Genomic DNA, 18,963 nt, shown 5'->3' on the forward strand with positions numbered 1-18,963 from the left:
TGGAAAATTCAAGCAGCAACCTGATTGGTGGCACGAGCAACTACTCCGCTTTTCCTTTCTACCAGTTTTGATACATCTCCCCCATTGGCTATGGCTTACGTCGAGGATGTCTACGCGGCTATGTGGAAAGGTCCAGGTCAAGATGGCCCCAGTCCCCTTTATTATGGCCAATTTGAACTTGGGAATCACCCCTATCCATAGGAACCACAAGATTAGCAAACATTGATGGGGTGATGAGTATGCCACCCCCATGCTCCTACAAGAGATGGGGAACTGCCGTGCCATCCTGTTTAGTGATAGGGGGTATGATGGCGTATCCCCAGGGAGGCCCATTTTTAAAATTTGCTATTGGGCCCTCATCTCTGTGGGTCCTTGTAGACACTGAACCGCTTAGGGAAAGTGTCAGGGGACGAGGGTTAAAAATACGAGGGAACGTATTCAAATAATGCCCAGGACCAGGATTGGTGTAAGAGGGGCGTGGTAAAGGTGATATAAGTGTGGGTCTTGGGGCAGAACGCCCTCTTACCTTCAAGCTGCAGCGTGAGGACCACCCGCCTTCCCTCCCCTTGTGGTTTTTTTGGTTTTTCATGTTTTCTGCGGTTATGTTCTGGTTTCTTTCGTAGATGTCACAGCTGGCGGAAATTACGGCTATGAAGGCGGATTTAGAACCCTACATGCCTGATGGAGTACAGGGAGCATCGGCATTTCAGGAGAAGGAGGAAGGAGAAAAGTATGTCTTCATGCCAATTTCTTTATAATTAATAAAGCTGTGGCCACTTCCACATTTCCACAAAGAAGGTGTTGGTCTTTTTATTATAAATTAAGTGATGGTGTAAGGTCCTGGGCAGGTAAGGTTGGTAATGGGTCCTTGCAGTCCTGGTTGTTAGCTGTTGTAGTGTTAAATATACCGTCCATGGTTGCTTACATTACTTTGAAGGCGGAAGAGGCCCATATATGATGGTCTTTTTCTGGGAAGGTTCAGGACATTACATGGAGCTTTTACACCATAACATAAAAGCAAAAATGCTTTTTTGTCTATGAAAATAAGTGCGAATTATAATTTCAGGGTGAGGAGAAGGTGTATTTAGTGTGTTTTTATCAGAACTATTGAGGCAAAGATCCTCCGTCCTTATTACTGGTGATTAGTAGGGATCTTCTGCTTGTTTTAAAAAGAGAAGTACCTGGGTCGTGGTATGTGGACCTTTTTGGTATGCTCCACATGGAAATCTAAGAAAACATCAAGTAGAGCGTGTCCGAGCAAATGGTGTAGTATGTGAAGATGGCGCACGTCAAAAATGTACACTATTAAAAGTCTACACATACAAAATCAAAGTCAAAATATCCAATAAGCGCTCAACGATTCAGTATTAATGTCTTAACTTCGTCAGGAGATGGATACATTGAGAATGAAGTCTATTGTTATTGGTAATGGAAGGTGACGTGGTTGGGCCCAAAGATGAGACTGGATTATTCGTCATCTTTTTTTGTAGTTACGTTGTTTCTAGTAGAGAGCAATTCCAAAAAGATGACCTATGATCCCTGACTAACCATGTCACCTTCCAATACGAATATAAATAAATCCCATTCTCAAAGTATCTCCTGATGAACCAGGCCCATTACCCACGAAACGTTGAGCTCTCATTGGATATTTTTGTTTTTTATTTTGTGTATAGACTAATAAAATTTAATAAATAAAATTAAAAAAATACTGCTACTTGTTTCATCTCTCGGACCGCCACATCACCATTCCTTTTGTCAGGTGGACATCGAGATATCTAGGTTTCATACAGATGCTTTACTACTACTACTTCTGTATACACTTGATCTTCAGCCCTGACAAGTGCAGATAGTGTGCTTTTTTTTTTTTTTTTTTTTTTTTTATATATACACCATCTTAACATACTCCACAATGTCGCGGGCACACTCTGCTTGATTGTTTTTTTCTCTACAGTTCTGGTCTGACCTGGCTTTTGAGATTACCTCTATGGAGGCCTATGAGTTTGGATCTTCAGTACTCTCCATATTGAATGGACCCGGGCTGGCACTCTACCAGCCGCCGAACACCTTTTGGCTTTGAGTTCAGAGGTTTTTGTATCTCCACTTCTCCTCTTCACTACGATGGATTGCCATGTCCACTTTTGGCTTTTATTTAGCATATTACAGATTTCCATATTTTGGAAATACCATTAAACCGGTTCTATTGCGTCTAGTGAAAATGTTGCATAGGGACTCATTCACACACACACAATTTCTAGCGTTTTAAACTGCACCAAAAAATGCTTCTAAAAATGCTAGCAGTTTTCAAATGTAACATGCCTTTTTTTGAAGGCGTTTTTCATTGCCATTAGGTGTGTGTGTGTGTGTGTGTGTGTGTGTATATATATATGTGTATATATATATATATATATATATATATAGTGTGTATGTATGTACGTTTATACATAGATAATTTTTTTTTTTTTTTTTAATTCTGGCGTTTTTGAAGTCCTACAGAGAAAACAATGGAAAATGCCATACCCAGAGCATGCTGCCTCAAAAACAGCACAAACAATATTTTGCTGTAAACTTTTTAAAACTTTTTTTTTTTTAAAAATGCCCCAAAACACTGTGTGTGAATTCAGTTTTAACGTTTCCGAGACATCTGTTGGATTTTGGCAATTGATGGAGTCGCAATCCACAGACACATCAGACAAGGGCTATGGGTGACTCCGGAAAGGGCTACGTGGTTGATGTAGTAATGATGGTCGAGTGTCGTTGAGCTATTTAGTGACCGTCTCCTGCTGCAGCAACACATTGCGATTTAGAAAGTAATGTCATTTACACCATATGACTAATTCCTAGGAGAATGAAAGAGCGGACAAAAACATCCAGGACTCCTTGTCATAATGTTTTTGTAGCTGCAACGAAAGTGACAAAAAAAATAAATCTGAACTTTTATTTAATTTATAGCCTGATTTTTAGGGTCCATATTAAATCCACCACATTCAGACCTCTTGACGTGTGGTTCTGGGGTGATTGTCACCAGGGTCAGGTTTTATGTTTGCTTTTGTTCTGACTGGTTCTATTATCTTCATTGACTTGTGTTCATGTTTGCATGACCCCCACCGCCGACCATGGCGGTATTGATTGCTTTATACGGCATTTATACCTGTGTACCTGTACTCAAAGTTTAGATTTACATGTTTCCAAACATGACTAAATGCAGAAGTCTGATGTGTATATATATCTTTGGGAAGCTAGGCAGGATTGCTATTCAGGGGTTTGGGGTAGCTGGGTGACTACCTGTGTGGAAGCCGTATGACTGCCGTTACACCTTCCATGAGGCTTTCCAAAGAAAGCTTTGCCATCTAATGATGCACAAATTTCACTTATACAATGTATCATTAACTTATAAATGGAAACCATGCCCACATTTTTTTTGCCTATAGCAACCAATTGGTTTACTCGTCACCTTTTTTTCGGGTGCAGGCAGCCAAGTGAGAGCGGTAAGCTCTGGCTTTTTGGAGCAACACCTCTCCCTACATTTCATCTGTCTCATTTTCTTAAAGTTGCGCAAAGTTACACAGAGCTGTTGCCTGTATCAACCAATCAGATGCTGGTGTTTGTATAGCAATAGTATTTATTATACAATAGACCCAAGGGTTCTTGATGGTGCAATCTGAATGGTCGCTTAAGGCAACAGCCCATTTTTATTTTTTTATTTTTTTTTGTTCCTCTGATTTTTCAAGATAGTTTATCAAAGGTTTTGTGGATTTGAGCTTTACTTGCGCCATATAGTAAAATGTTCTGCTGTCTGTACGTAAGTATCGTGTGTGTGTGTTCACATAGAATATTCTTCTCTGTAAATGACATGCGGATTGCAATGTCAGCTGTCACTTTATGGTGGCTGTAAAATATTTATTTCCTCGTGCAGTGTCCTGTATATTATTCGTCAGCTGGTTGTACAGAAGTGAACTTGGCGTTTCCTGGGATCTCCGATACAGTTGTATATAACTGGAACAGACTGAACCACCTGAATGTACATGAAGCCATTAGTGGCGATAAATATTCAGTTTCTTAAAGAGGAGCAGTGCATTATGGGAGCTTACATGAATTACAGCTCGGCTATCAGGTCACATGACTGCACAATGCAGATAAAACCCATAGATTCCAAGAAGCAACCGGCAGAATTTTTGCTTTCACTTTGGTGTGAATGGTAAAACAAAAACACATCTAACTTATAATGTGGTGACAGAGCCTCTTTAAGTGTCGGGATTGTGAATAGACATCCCGTCCTGGCTGGAAGGAATGTCTACTCACTGTCTAAACACTTCAGTATCGTTAATGTGTCAGTATTAGGGTATGTGCACACGATAACGTCAATTACGGCTGAAATTACGGAGCGGTTTTCAGGAGAAAACAGCTCCTGAATTTCAGATGTAATTGCTCGTACTCGCGTTTTGCGAGGCGTCCATTATGGACGTAATTTGGAGCTGTTCTTCATTAAAGTCAAAAACGCCTCCATTACGCCTGAAAATAGGTCGTGTGAACCCAGCCTAAGACCGCACAAAGTGATCTACCAAGTCACCATGCGCTGACTAAATGAATGGAGAGAAGTGCATGACACTGATTGGTCAGCGTCATACATTCCTCTGTACAACGCCCACTTGGTCTAAAGTAAAAACACACCCAGTTGGGCATTAAGAAATGAATTAGCATAAAGCTAAAATCGCTAATAACGTGGTAAAAATAGATTGTTTTTCTAAATAAAAAGCACTGCTGTCACCTACATTATAGCGCCGATCTCCTTATGTAGGAGATAGGGCACTTATAATGTGGTGACAGAGCCTCTTTAAAGTCTATACAAGAAAATTGATGGAAAGTGTTTACGAAGTGACTCCGCTGGTTATGTAGATTTGATATATGAAGCACTGCACAAAAGTTGAGTTTCCCTTTTACGACTTCTGTTTATACATAATGAACACAGAGGTCATTAATATATTTACGCTCTTTGTCAGTGATGGGCGATATTTTTGTTTAAACCTCAAGCACTCCGATATGGACACCTATTGTACAGATCTGTAATATGATGCCCATAGACTGCTATGACCCAATACTGTACCTCATGCCCGTCATTATCTATGGAGGCACACAAATGTTGTTTTTTTATCACGGATTTATACAGGAAAAAAACTTGGCATGCACCATCATATTATGGAGGTATCCAAACGGCAGCACATGGTGTTCCTATGGGTCCATATTATGTCTCCGTGTCTCGCCGTACAGGGTCTACAGACTTTACGTCATAAAGTGTTTGTAGTTGCCATTTTGTTCAGTATTACTGCTACTACTCCGTTATTCATGGTATCTGTTGGCTATGTGTTTATGCATACCCGTCACCTTAAACAGTATGTGTGTGTGTGTGTATAAACACTACCGTTCAAAAGTTTGGGGGTCAACCCGACAATTTTGTGTATTCCATGAGAACTCACACTTATATTTATCAAATGAGTTGCAAAATGACTAGAAAATATAGTCAAGACATTGACAAGGTTAGAAACAATGATTTTTATTTGAAATAATAATTTTCTCCTTCAAACTTTGCTTTCGTCAAAGAATGCTCCATTTGCAGCAATTCCAGCATTGCAGACCTTTGGCATTCTAGCTGTTAATTTGCTGAGGTAATCGGGAGAAATTTCACCCCATGCTTCCAGATGGCCCTCCCACAAGTTGGATTGGCTTGATGGGCACTTCTTGCATACCATACGGTCAAGCTGCTCCCACAACAGCTCTATGGGTTTGAGATCTGGTGACTGCGCTGGCCACTCCATTACAGATAGTATACCAGCTGCCTGCTTCTTCCCTAAATAGTTCTTGCATAATTTGGAGGTGTGCTTTGGGTCATTGTCCTGTTGTAGGATGAAATTGGCTCCAATCAAGCGCTGTCCACAGGGTATGGCATGGCGTTGCAAAATGGAGTGATAGCCTTCCTTATTCAAAATCCCTTTTACCTTGTACAAATCTCCCACTTTACCAGTACCAAAGCAACCCCAGACCATCACATTACCTCCACCATGCTTGACAGATGGCGTCAGGCACTCTTCCAGCATCTTTTCAGTTGTTATGCGTCTCACAAATGTTCTTCTGTGTGATCCAAACACCTCAAACTTCGATTCGTCTGTCCATAACACTTTTTTCCAATCTTCCTCTGTCCAATGACTGTGTGCTTTTGCCCATATTAATCTTTTCCTTTTATTAGCCAGTCTCAGATATGGCTTTTTCTTTGCCACTCTGCCCTGAAGGCCAGCATCCCGGAGTCGCCTCTTCACTGTAGACGTTGACACTGGCGTTTTGCGGGTACTATTTAATGAAGCTGCCAGTTGAGGACCTGTGAGGCGTCTATTTCTCAAACTAGAGACTCTAATGTACTTGTCTTGTTGCTCAGTTGTGCAGCGGGGCCTCCCACTTCTCTTTCTACTCTGGTTAGCGCCTGTTTGTGCTGTCCTCTGAAGGGAGTAGTACACACCGTTGTAGGAAATCTTCAGTTTCCTGGCAATTTCTCGCATGGAATAGCCTTCATTTCTAAGAACAAGAATAGACTGTCGAGTTTCACATGAAAGCTCTCTTTTTCTATCCATCTTGAGAGTTTAATCAAACCCACAAATGTAATGCTCCAGGTTCTCAACTAGCTCAAAGGAAGGTCAGTTTTATATCTCTAAACAGCAAAACTGTTTACAGCGGTGCTAACATAATTGTACAAGGGTTTTCAAGTGTTTTCTAATCATCCATTAGCCTTCTAACACAGTTAGCAAACACAATGTACCATTAGAACACTGGAGTGATGGTTGCTGGAAATGGGCCTCTACATCTATGTAGATATTGCATTAAAAACCAGACGTTTGCAGCTAGAATAGTCTTTTAGCACATTAACAATGTATAGAGTATTTCTGATGTTATCTTCATTGAAAAAAACTGTGCTTTTCTTGCAAAAATAAGGAAATTTCTAAGTGACCCTAAACTTTTGAACGGTAGTGTAGGCGCCACTCGCTAACTGCACCCAGGGCCGGCCTTAAGCAGTCGCCTTCTTCACTTAGTGGCCATCGCTACCGCTGTAGCAGCCATAGCAGTGACACCGGGCATGAGAGCGGTGGCGCCACTGCAGCTGCTATAGCGGCAGCGACGGCACTATAGAAGAGCAGGGAGGTATCTCCCTGCTCTGCTATCCACTAGCGCCACTGTAGCTCCCTGAAGGAGCGGAATCCCCTTGTGACCGGGGATTCCGCTCCTTGATGTCTCTGTCCAGGGGAAAGTCCTGAAGCGGAATCCCCGGTCACAGCGTTGCAGCCGCTGTCACCAGGGATTCCACTCCAGGAGAAGCCAATGACGTCATGGACATCATTTTAGTTTATTTCCACACATGTATTTGATAGCTGGGAAAGCTGAGTATTTTGTGTGCTCCTGCACAGTTGTCCTTTTTTGAATGTCTATTGCCCGCTTGATATCAGGGTCATTTTGTTCTTACACTACTAACCAGGGGGCTGTGGGCTGTGTGGCGCTACCAACCAGGGGGCTGTGGGCTGTGTGGCGCTACCAACCAGGGGGCTGTGGGCTGTGTGGCGCTACCAACCAGGGGGCTGTGGGCTGTGTGGCGCTACCAACCAGGGGGCTGTGGGCTGTGTGGCGCTACCAACCTGTGGGCTGTGTGGCGCTACCAACCAGGGGGCTGTGGGCTGTGTGGCGCTACCTACCAGGGGGCTGTGGGCTGTGTGGCGCTCCCTACAGGGGGAATCTGTGAGTGGTGGGATAATGGTCTTCAAGTGGTTTCCGCCTCTGACCTCCAATTGAAATTAGCAGGAGGCAGAAAATACCTGTGGCTAGAGTTTGGAGCTCTTTTTCCCTGCATCTTTTGCATTCGCTTCAACGGCTTAAGAAAAAACAAAAAAAAAGTCACACAACGCTGTCAGTTCCTGAAGGAATTTTGAGGCAGATTATTTTTTTTTTTGCCTTACAAAAAACATGTGTGAACATACCCTACGAGTGTAGTGCTTGTACTTAACAGTTTTCGGTCTTTCTCGAAACAATTTTGGTAGGGGTGTCCTGAGGAAGTTTTTATTTTTCCAGTGCTGCCTCGAGTTCGAAAAGGTTGGGAAACTCTGTACTAGGCTACAGGATCATGCGGTGAAGCAGCTCAGTTCGTCGTGGGAACGGGGGCCTAGGTGAGAACAATTTTTTGTTTAGGGGCACTGTCTACAAGGGGGAGGTGGGGGGCTGTATGGCACGATCTATAAAAAGGAGGTGGGGGATTATGGCACGGTCTACAGGGAGGCTGTATGGCAAAATCTACAGGGAGCACTATACTGTGTGGGGGCCACTAAGCGGACATTATACTGTGTAGGGGTACTACAGGTGGCATAATACTGTGGGCACAGAGGACAAAATACTGTGTCCTTGAAGGGGTTGTAATATATTATTATTATTATTATTATTATTATACTATATGGGGGCACTAAAGGGGCATTATTTTTTTTATGGGGCATTTTTTGTTAATGATGGGGTGGGGCGCCGAAAGATCATTTCGCACAGGGCGCCATCTATCCTAGGGCCGGACCTGCATGTGACCCTACTGCTTATTTATAATTGTGTAACAAAAAGCGCATGAATTCTGGATTTAGCTTTCGACCTTAATGGAGAAGAAAACAAAATTATGTAACTCAAAATCTGTGCAAGATAAGTAAAGCAAAGTATTTTATAAAGTTGCTCAACCTTTTTATGTAGATTTTAAATGTCATTGATGGAACTTCTTTTCAAAGTTGATTTTTCCTTGAACAAGGAGCCATTTTTTTTTTATGCCACCTGGTCCTCTCTGCCTCCTTCTTTCTGAAGAAGGATGTGGGTGGTCCTTTATCCATGGTCATGTGACTGCTGTTTGCTTATGGGAAACTACATTTCCCACAAGTCCCTTGCTGCTCCTACAAGCTCCCATCAAACCCTGTGCGCTGCTGACGTTAGCTATACCTCTAAGTGAGCAACGCTCAAAAGGCGGCGAAACTGCACATGTGTCATCTCACTACACAGAAAAGGATGCCCACTATCCGCAAACAAAACTATAGGAGGCTGGATACCAGGGCAACAAGATACAAACACACTTGGAAGTTGGATTTTGGGGGGTTGAAATCTTGGCCATTGTTAACTTTAGATAATCATTCGTATTTGGCAAGTTGTTTAATTTCTACAGTGGGGGGACATTGAACCTAGAATGTGATTCTGGGATTAGCCCTTTTAGTAGAAGTGTCTGCATTTACCAGGCATATGCTAATGATCTTAATATTTTATGCGTTTCTCAGAATTCTATCTCTTCAGAAATCATCTTTTTTTACATATTTTCTGCAAAACAACGTTTTGCTTGAGGCGTTTGTAGGGTTTCTTAGTATGATTAATAATTCACTGAGCTTAGTAGAGTGCATGAGTTAGCAAGTGAGAATTAGTGCCTTATTTACACGAACGTGTTAAACGTCTGTGGGAGAGCCGTTGAAACAGCGGCCGTCCCACGGACCTATGTTCAATGTGGCCGTTCACACAGCCGTTGTTTCAACAGACCGTGTGAAGGCTCCGTGCGAAAATAGGACATGTCCGTCCTTTCCGCGCATCCCTCCATAGACTCTCAACTATGGGGGATGCGAGACATCGCGTCCCGCAGTGCTGAGCAGGGATGCACCTCGGACGTGAAAAACTGCAGTTTTTCACATCCGAGATGCGCAGCGTTCATGTAAATAAGACCTTAGTAAGTAAATATATACTGTATCTTACCCGCTAAGTATCAGCAGTGGTATACAGAAAATTGGCACAGCCTGGCATGTCCTATAGAAATCCTCTTGTTCACAAGCCCATCATGATCAGGCATAGGGCATGTTTTGAGCCCACGAACGGGGCTGAATTTTAGGGTTTAGGGTTGCTGAGAGCGCATCGGGTATCAGTACTGTTGGTGGCGCCACTGGCCCTGATTGTTTGGTCATGCTGGGCCCGCACCCCTGGTCCAACATTTGGTGCTTAAACCTACGGAGAAGCTACTGCACAGGAAGCTTCTACATTCCCTAGTTTATTGATTAGCTGGCGTTATTTAGCTATCGTATAGCGATGTTATTTGATCGTGTTTTTTTGTGCATCGTATGGTTGTATTTGGGAACTATATAATAGTACACCATAAAGGGTTAAGAAGGGTGTCAATACAAGGTACTGGACAGGGCCTCAACCAACCGAAGGCTGGCCCTGCCTATATACGCTGTAAAATTGGACTGCTATCATAAATAAGACATTACGTACAGCTATCTGTCTGTTTGCCCAGTTTACACAGATCCCATTTTGGCTATCCAGGTATCTATAACATAACTCATGGACTATCCTCTAATCCAACACTTTCCCCGTTTCACATGGTTTTGCCTTCACATATTCCACTTCGTTTCACGTGCTATCTGTCGTGTGTGTTTATATATATATATATATATATATATATATATATATAATCTATCCTTTCCATGTTTTTAACCCCTTCCCACCGCAGCCCTTTTTCAGATTTTCATTTTCGTTTTTTCCTCCCCTCCTTCCAAAAGCCATAACTTCTTTATTTTTCCGTCGATATAGTCCTATGAGGGCTTGATTTTTGCCGGACGAGTTGCAGTTTTTCGTAGCACCATTTATTTTGCCATATGATGTACTAGGAAACTGGAAAAAAATTACTTGTGGGGTAGAAAATGAAAAAAACAGCGATTCCTACATGTTTTTTTTGCGTGCCGTTTTTACGGAATTCACTGTGCAATTAAAGCAACATGTTAACTTTATTCTGTGGGTCAATACGATTTTAAATGCTGCGGTCGCTATTGACCGCTCGAGCGAGATGCCGCTCGTTACTCTGAAGTGTCGGCTGTAACAAACAGCCGACACTGGCATCGTATGGAGCGGGTTCCATACTTCCCCCTACCCGATTTTGGCTTATGGATACATCAAATGACGGGAAGGGGTTAAAGGGGTTGTCCGAGATCCCAACATTTTTTCAAAAACTCTGTCATACATTACCCCTTATACAGACAACCTAAATAAAGCATTATTTTTAAAAAAAATTCTACTTAGCACATTTCTTCTTTGAATTTAGCACAGTTTGTTTACATGCAGTTCAGGTCTAGTTTGTTGATCTTTCCTTGTGATGAAACTTTTTTCACGTGCACGCTCATTGCAGGCTGCAATGAGCGTGCACGTGCCTTCCAAGAGTTCACGTGAGCTGTCCTTGCTCCTCCCGCTGACCTCCTTCACTGGACTTGTCTCCTTGCTGACATTCTTGAAGGATGGTGAGCAAATGTTACCCCCCATTATGTTTTTCACATTTATGTTTTATTTCTCTTTTCAGGTCTATAAACCTCTTCGTGTCTACCCTAAGGGTATGTTCACACGCACTAATTACGGACATAATTCGGGCGTTTTTGCCCCGAATTACGTCCGAAAATAGCGCCTCAATAGCGTTGACAAACATCTGCCCATTGAAAGCAATGGGCAGACGTTTGTCTGTTCACACGAGCGTATATTTATGCGCCGCTGTCAAATGACGGCGCGTAAATAGACGCCCGCGTCAAAGAAGTGACCTGTCACTTCTTGGGGCGTAATTGGAGCCGCTATTCATTGACTCCAATGAATAGCAGCGCTAATTACGCCCGTAATGGACGCGGCGTTCAAGCGCCTGCACATGCCGTTACGGCTGAAATTACGGGGATGTTTTCAGGCTGAAACATCCCCGTAATTTCAGCCGTTACGGACGCCCTCGTGTGAACATACCCTAACCCTTGTCCGCCCTCCTCTATCTCATGTCTCTCTCCACTAAGGCTTTGTTCACACAGAGTTTTTTGTCAGGAACAATATCTGCCTCAAAATTCCGTCTTGAAGTTTGCGGCAGATTTACCTCTCCGTGCACGTTGTTTTTTGCGTCGTTTTTCCCGGCGTTTTTTGTGCGCTGTTTGCGTTTTTTCTTTGCCGATTTTTTTCGGGGCGTTTTTCGCTTACTTTATCTTGGCGTTTTTTGCTTGTTTGTTTGCGTCTTTTTTTGCGATGTTTTTGAATGTGTTTTCCGTTTCGTTTATCGTATCCTTTTTTTGCGTCGTTGTTCTCGGAAAAATTTTTATGCGTTTTTCGTTGCGTCTTTCGTGTGGTTTTCCCCGTTTTTTTTCGCAGCCTTCTTTGCCTCTTTGTTTGCGGCTTTTTTCGCGTCATTTTCCACGATATTTTTTTCGTCGTTTTGCGTGTCGTTTATCATAGCCTTTTTTTCTACGCTTTTCGCGTATTTTGGGGTTTTTTTTTTCTGCGTTTTTCGTTGCGTCTTTCGTGGCGTTCTTTGCCTCTTTGTTTGCTGTTTTTTTTCACGTTTTTTTTTAAATGTTTTTCCCCGCGTTTATCGTAGCCTTTTTGGCGTTGTTTTTTTATTGTTTTTTGCGGCGTTGTTTGCGGCTTTTTTTGCGTTCGTCCAGCCCCGTCTTATGCCTCATGCACACTTGCGTGTAAGATTGACGCCCGTGAGAAACGCATATGAAAACAGGCCAATTTAAAATAATGGGTCGCATGTGCTGTGCGTGGTTTTCACGATCAGCACACGGGCGAGATTCACCCTGTTGAGAATGGGGCCTTATGCGCGATTTACACTAGCGTGAATCACGTCCGTGTGCTGTGCTTTGAAAAAACGCACAACACACGCGACCCATTTATTTCAATGGGGCCATTGACACATGCGTGACTTTTCACGCAGCAAGAGTCCGCTGCGTGAAACATACTGCATGTCCTCTATTGGTGCGTTATCATGCACCTACACTCACATTGAAGTCAATGCATGCGTGAAAACCACGCACCGCACACACGTGTTTGGTGCGTGATTTACACAATTTGTTAGATGAAAAAAATGTGCTGGCTTTGTGAGTGCGTGAATAACACACGACAATCGAAAAGCACACTGATGCATAAGGGCGGATTTACACGAGCGTGTGCGTTTTGCGCACGCAAATACGGTGGCGTTTTGCGTGCACAAAATGCACTTGACCGCTCCGTGTCATGTTCATATGGTGCGCAGCTGCGTGCTTTTCGCGCAGCCACCATCATTATGACACTCCGTTTGGATGTTTGTAAACAGAAAAGCATGTGGTGCTTTCCTGTTTACATTCATACTTTTTACTGCTGTTGCGCGAATCACGCACGTCCCACGGAAGTGCTTCTGTGTGGTGCGCGTGATTTTTACGCACCCATTGACTTCAATGGGTGCGTGATGCTCGAAAAACGCAGAAATATAGAACATGTCGCGAGTTTTACGCAGCGTACTTACGCTGGGCAAAACTCACGGACAGTCTGCATGCCCCCATAGACTTGCATAGGTCCGTGCGACCCGCGTGAAAACCACGCGGGTTGCACGGACGTATAGCACGTTCGTGTAAATCCGCCGTAACGCACACACACAGACATGATTGACGCAAGTTTTTCACGCGTGTAAAATACACACGCTCGTGTGCATGAAGCCTTACTAATGAACTAGTAATACATTTTAAAATAAATGAGGACATAGAAAAAATATTGTAATGAAATAACACACATAACATTGTTTAACGATTTTATTAAAAATAAAAAAGGGTGTCATTGAAGTAGTCCTTGAACTGTAAAAAACACATAACTAAGAAAAAAAAAGTGATGCTTAGATACACTGCTCATGTGTGATACTGTCTGTTTGACCATGTATCTAAGCCTACCACAAGGTAGCCTTAGATACATTACCCAAGCAGACAGTGTCACACAAGGGCCATGTATCTAAGAATACATGTTAGGCTTAGATACAGGGCCCCAAAACACAAATCTTATACAGGAATAAAAAGAATGTCATCTGGGGTCCTGTATCTAAGCATACATTGTGTTAGGCTTAGATACAGGCTCCATGTGTGACAATTTTTTTTAGCCACTGTATCTAAGCCTAACAATGTAGGCTTAGATACAGGACCCCAGAAGATCTTTTACAGTTTAATATTATACGCTCTGCTCCGGGACTCCTGACATCGTAGCAGAGCCTATAATAGCGTAGTGCGGCTCCTCCTTGGGCCTGCTCGGTGCTACGGCGCAACGGTGTCCCGCGGGCCGCAGATAACAGCCTCAAGGGCTGCATGCGACCCGTGTGCTGCATCGTGTTGTCTGATCCCCTATCAAAGCCTACTATGTGTAGGCTTTGATAGGGGAAGAACTAAAAGTACAGAGGTCACTGTACCTCTCTAGTCCGCGGGTGCCGTCCCTCTTCACTTTTTTCACTGTGAACACGCATAGGCGCGCTCACAGTGAAAAAAAGCTGCATAGGCTGGGCGGGCACCCGCAGAAACGACACATCTCCAGTGACGTGTCGTGTCCCATCCGAGGTCTCGCTGGGGCGAGACCATGTGATCGGGACACGACACGACAGTGGAGGAGGAAGAAAACGTGACGTCAGAAGACAGGTGATCGGAAGAAAAGAGCTGCCAGAACGGAGAACAGAAGCAAGATTGCACAGGTAAGTATATTAGGGAATAGTTAATGTGTGCAATGTGTGTTTAACTTTTAAATAAAAATATATCTCGGACAACCCCTTTTAATGTTATGGCTGAAGTGAATAACATTGACTATCTGGTTACAATGGTGCCTGTTGGGGGTGGGATATATTGGGCAGTAAGTGATCAGTCAGTTCTTGAACTTGATGTGTTGGAAGCACGAAAATGTGCAAGGATCTGAGTGACTCTAGACATCACAATTAGTCCCTTGTCAGACTACTGGGTCAGAGCATTTCCAAAATGGCAGGTCTTGTGGGGTGTTCTCGGTATTCTGTGGCTAGTACCTACCAAAAGTGGACCAAGGAAGGACAACCTGTAAACCGCCGACAGGGGCATGGGTGCCCAAGTCTCATTGATGTATGAGGAGAGTGAAGGTTTAGCCCGTCTGGTCTGGTCTGATCCGATCTGGACCCTGGAGCAATGGAATGATGTGACCTGGTCTGATGAATCACTTTTTTTTAATCTTTATTCTTTTTGCATCATGTGGACAGCTGGGTGGGTCTGCGTCGTTTTTTGGGGGAAAAGAGTGCATCCTGGTGACATATGGGAAGAAGACCAGCGGGAGAAGGCTGCGTGATGCTCTGGGCAATGTTCTGCTGGGATGCCATGGGTCCTGGCATTCCTGTAGATGTTACTTTGACACGTATGACCTACCTAAACACTGCTGCAGACCAAGTACACCCCTTCATGACTGCGATATTCCTTAAATTCAGGGGCCTCTTTCAGCAGGATAATGAGACCTGCCACACTGCAAACATTGTTCACGAATGGTTTGAGGAACATGACAAAGCGTTCAAGATATTGACTAGGCGTCTTAATTCCCCAGTTCTCCATCAGTTAGAGCATCTGTTAGATTTGCACGAAAAACAAGTCTGATCCATGGAGGCCGCACCTCACAACCTACACAGAGGTCTTGTGGAGTCCATGTTTCACAGGTCAGAGCTGTTTTGTCTGCACAAGGGGGGCCTACACAATATTAGGCAGGTAGTTTTAATTTTATGGCTGATCGATGTATATTTATATCCATCATATGTCGTCATTAGTGTCATGCCCATGGCCTCTCACTTACCTCCTGACGCCCGCAGCCATGGAACTGTGAGTGCCGGTCCCTATTTCCTCCTCAGGAGACGCCAGTGCTCACTTCCGCTTCTCCTGGTCGGGTACCGTAGGGTGTGCGTGTGCACGCTCCTGCTTGCTCTTAAAGGGCCAGCACACACACCTGAAATTAGTACAAAATTAGCCCAAGTCCTGGACTATAAGAGGGGCCCAGCCCCTTCATGCCTTGCCTGAGCCTTGTCGTTACCCTGGTATGTCTAAGAAAATGGTCTCCTAAGTGTTTTCCAGTTCCCAGTGTTTCCCGTTCTTGCTACCTGTAACCTGTATCCCATGCTATCCTGGCCAAGTACTGTGTTGAGCTGAAGTTATGCTGTGCTGTATGCCACGTCCTGCTGTCCTGCTACACCACGCCTGGCGCCTGCCTGCAGCCTAGTCCCAGCCGAGCCTGTCTTGCTACTGTCTGAGCTACCACAGGTACCCTATATGAACTATAAACTGTGACCGGTGTCCTGTTGGCCAGCCGTGAAGGCGGTACGGCCCAGTGGGTCCACGTACCCAACGTGACACAGGGACGTCACTCCTTGGCCCATGATTGGCTGCTGCACTTTTGTGATGTGCTGTCCCCATGTACAATAACAGGTGACCTCTGGAAGGGGACACAAATACTTTTTTATAACGCTATTCCTATTTACATAATCCCATTTTATGATCAGGTTAAAATCTAAATGTATGGGAAAAAATCTTGCTCCATATTGAAGAAAAAAATTGGATCTTTTTTTTTTTTTTTTGTGTTTTTTTTTATATGTGAACTAAATTCTCAGCTGTCTAGTAGATGTGACATGAGTGTTGTGGAAGAATCGACCAGTTTGTACAGATCATGTTTCATAATAAAATGAATAATGTTTCAGGCAGCATGGAGCTTCAGGCTTTCTGACCGGGATGCCAGTGTCCACGCGGTACTGCTGACTCCTGGTTAATTATAGACCCTTCGCTTCCGGTCGTAGGTGTTTCTATTGAGTGCAGATTTTAAGCTGACGCCTTGGGGACAGGTGGCTGCTTGTGACGCTACACATCGTAAAACCTGTCATTCAGAAATCGTCGTAAAGTTATAGACAATTGTGTTTTTTGTTTTTCTTCCCCAAGTCAATGGGGAGGGAACGCTGCAAATCTGTGGCAGATGGGGCATGCCGCAGCCACAAGGACCGCTAAATCCACTTCAGGATGACTAAACGCAGCATTTTTATGAAAAACTCAACTTTTTTTTCCTGGAGTTCTTTGCAGCGTCTTTTTTGCTACAAGAAAATGCTGGGCCAAATGTTTGCTTGAAGTCAATTGGGAAGTATAAAACGCACTTTTTAAAGTTTTACTTTTTTTTTTTTTTTTTTTTTTAAATTGTGTCTTTTCGGCTCAGTGGCTTTTTTTTATTTTGGGTGATTTTTATTTTTATATTTTTCCAAGAATCCCAGTGAGTTTTTTTTTTTTTTTTGTTTTGTTTTTTTTAGAATTAATCATGTATTGCAAATAAGTATCTTTGGCTCATGTGATCTTTTCAAATATATGACTTGCAATGTGAAAGGCTACATTAAAAACCACGGGTAGTATATCTCCCTATTTGCAAGATGCACAACAAAAACGGCATACAAAATGTACCATTTCATGATCCACACACACACACACACACACACACACACACACACACACACACACACACACACACACACACACACACACACACACACACACACACACACACACACACACACACACACACACACACACACACACACACACACACTTTGATGTAGTTATCTGTAGTTAGGTTTTGACTAGGGTTTTCGTTGTCAGGTCTCATTCAGACAGGTGTATTGTACCAGTGTTTAACTGTCAATATTAAAGATGTAACAGCGGGACCGCTTTGGTTCTACTGAACCAAAATACAGCACCATAGGGAAGAGATACGTCCGGAATAATGAAAGTTAAACATGAGTACAATACACCTGTCTGAATGAGGCTTAACTCATAGGTGCCTTCTTAACCCCTTAAGGACGCAGCCTAGTTTGGACCTTAAAGCTCAGAGCCCATTTTTTAAATCTGACATATTTCACTTTATGTGGTAATAACTTGGGAATGCTTAAACCTATCCAAGCAATTCTGAGATTTGTTTTCTCGTGACACATTGTGCTTTATGTTAGTGGTAAAATTTTGTCGATATATTCAGTGTTTATTTGTGAAAATTGCAAAATTTTGAAAAAATAGCATTTTTCAGAATTTTAATGCATCGGCTTGTAAAACAGATGGTTATACCACCCAAAATAGTTACTAGTTCATATTTCCCATATGTCTACTTTAGATTGGCATAGTTTTTTGAACATTCTTTTTTATTTTTCTTGGACGTTACAAGGCTTAGAACATAAACAGAAATTTCAAAAGCCTTTTTTTTAAGGTACCTGTTCAGTTCTGAAGTGGCTTTGAGGGGCCTATGTATTAGAAACTCCCATAAAACACCCCATTTTAAAAACTAAACCCCTCAAAGTATTCAAAACAGCATTTAGAACTTTTTTTTTAACCCTTTAGGCATTTCACAGGAATTAAAGCAAAGTGGAAGTGAAATTTGCATATTTCATTTTTCTTGCTGAATTTCAATTTTATTCAATTTTTTTTTTTTTTTTTTTTTTAGAAATGTGGCTCTAGTGTGCTCGTGGACTAAAACACAAGCCCCAGAAGCAAAGAAGCACCTAGTGCATTTTGGGGCCTCCTTTTTTTTTTTTTTTTTTTTTAATTAGAATATTAGACTTGGTATCACTGGATCAGATTCCACAGATTCCAATCTTCTGTCAAGTTCAGGAATATTATGGCTTCATGAATATAATCCTGAGGCATAGGGGGCATTGTGAGTTTTCTTCCCTCCTTTTCCTCTCTCGGTCTTTTCTTTTTTGCTTTACGATCTCTCTCTGATATGCCTACCCACGGACCTTTGTGCATGGCTGCGGGTTCAGGGTGCATAACGCGGCTCTTTCAATTACTGTATCAGATGTGCGTTATTATGTTTGTACTTAATGTAGGAATTATACTGGCCTGCGAGCTGATGTTTGTGCTGCAGATGTTTTTTGCACTATTGTCTCTTGTTTATTGGAAAATGGAAAATAATAGAATTTAAAAAAATATATATAATATATATATATAATTTTAGGCAGCATTCCTTGTTTGGAGAGGTGTTGAGGTGCCAAAACAGTAGGAATCCTCAAAGTGACCCCATTTTGGAAGATAAACGCCCCTCTAGGAATTCATTTATGGTTGTTGCTACCATTTTGACCCCACAGTTTTTTTTCACAGCACGTATTTG

General features: G+C 42.8%; 1 protein-coding gene across 3 annotated transcripts in view; it reads left to right on the plus strand.

Annotated features, from left to right (window-relative positions):
- The window catches only part of CAMSAP3 (calmodulin regulated spectrin associated protein family member 3), a 97,705-nt gene that overhangs the window by 22,256 nt on the left and 56,486 nt on the right, over positions 1-18,963 (plus strand). The gene's annotated exons all lie outside the window — the stretch shown is intronic.

The sequence above is a fragment of the Rhinoderma darwinii genome, chromosome 3, assembly GCF_050947455.1.
Source record: "Rhinoderma darwinii isolate aRhiDar2 chromosome 3, aRhiDar2.hap1, whole genome shotgun sequence".
Lineage (NCBI taxonomy): Eukaryota > Metazoa > Chordata > Amphibia > Anura > Rhinodermatidae > Rhinoderma > Rhinoderma darwinii.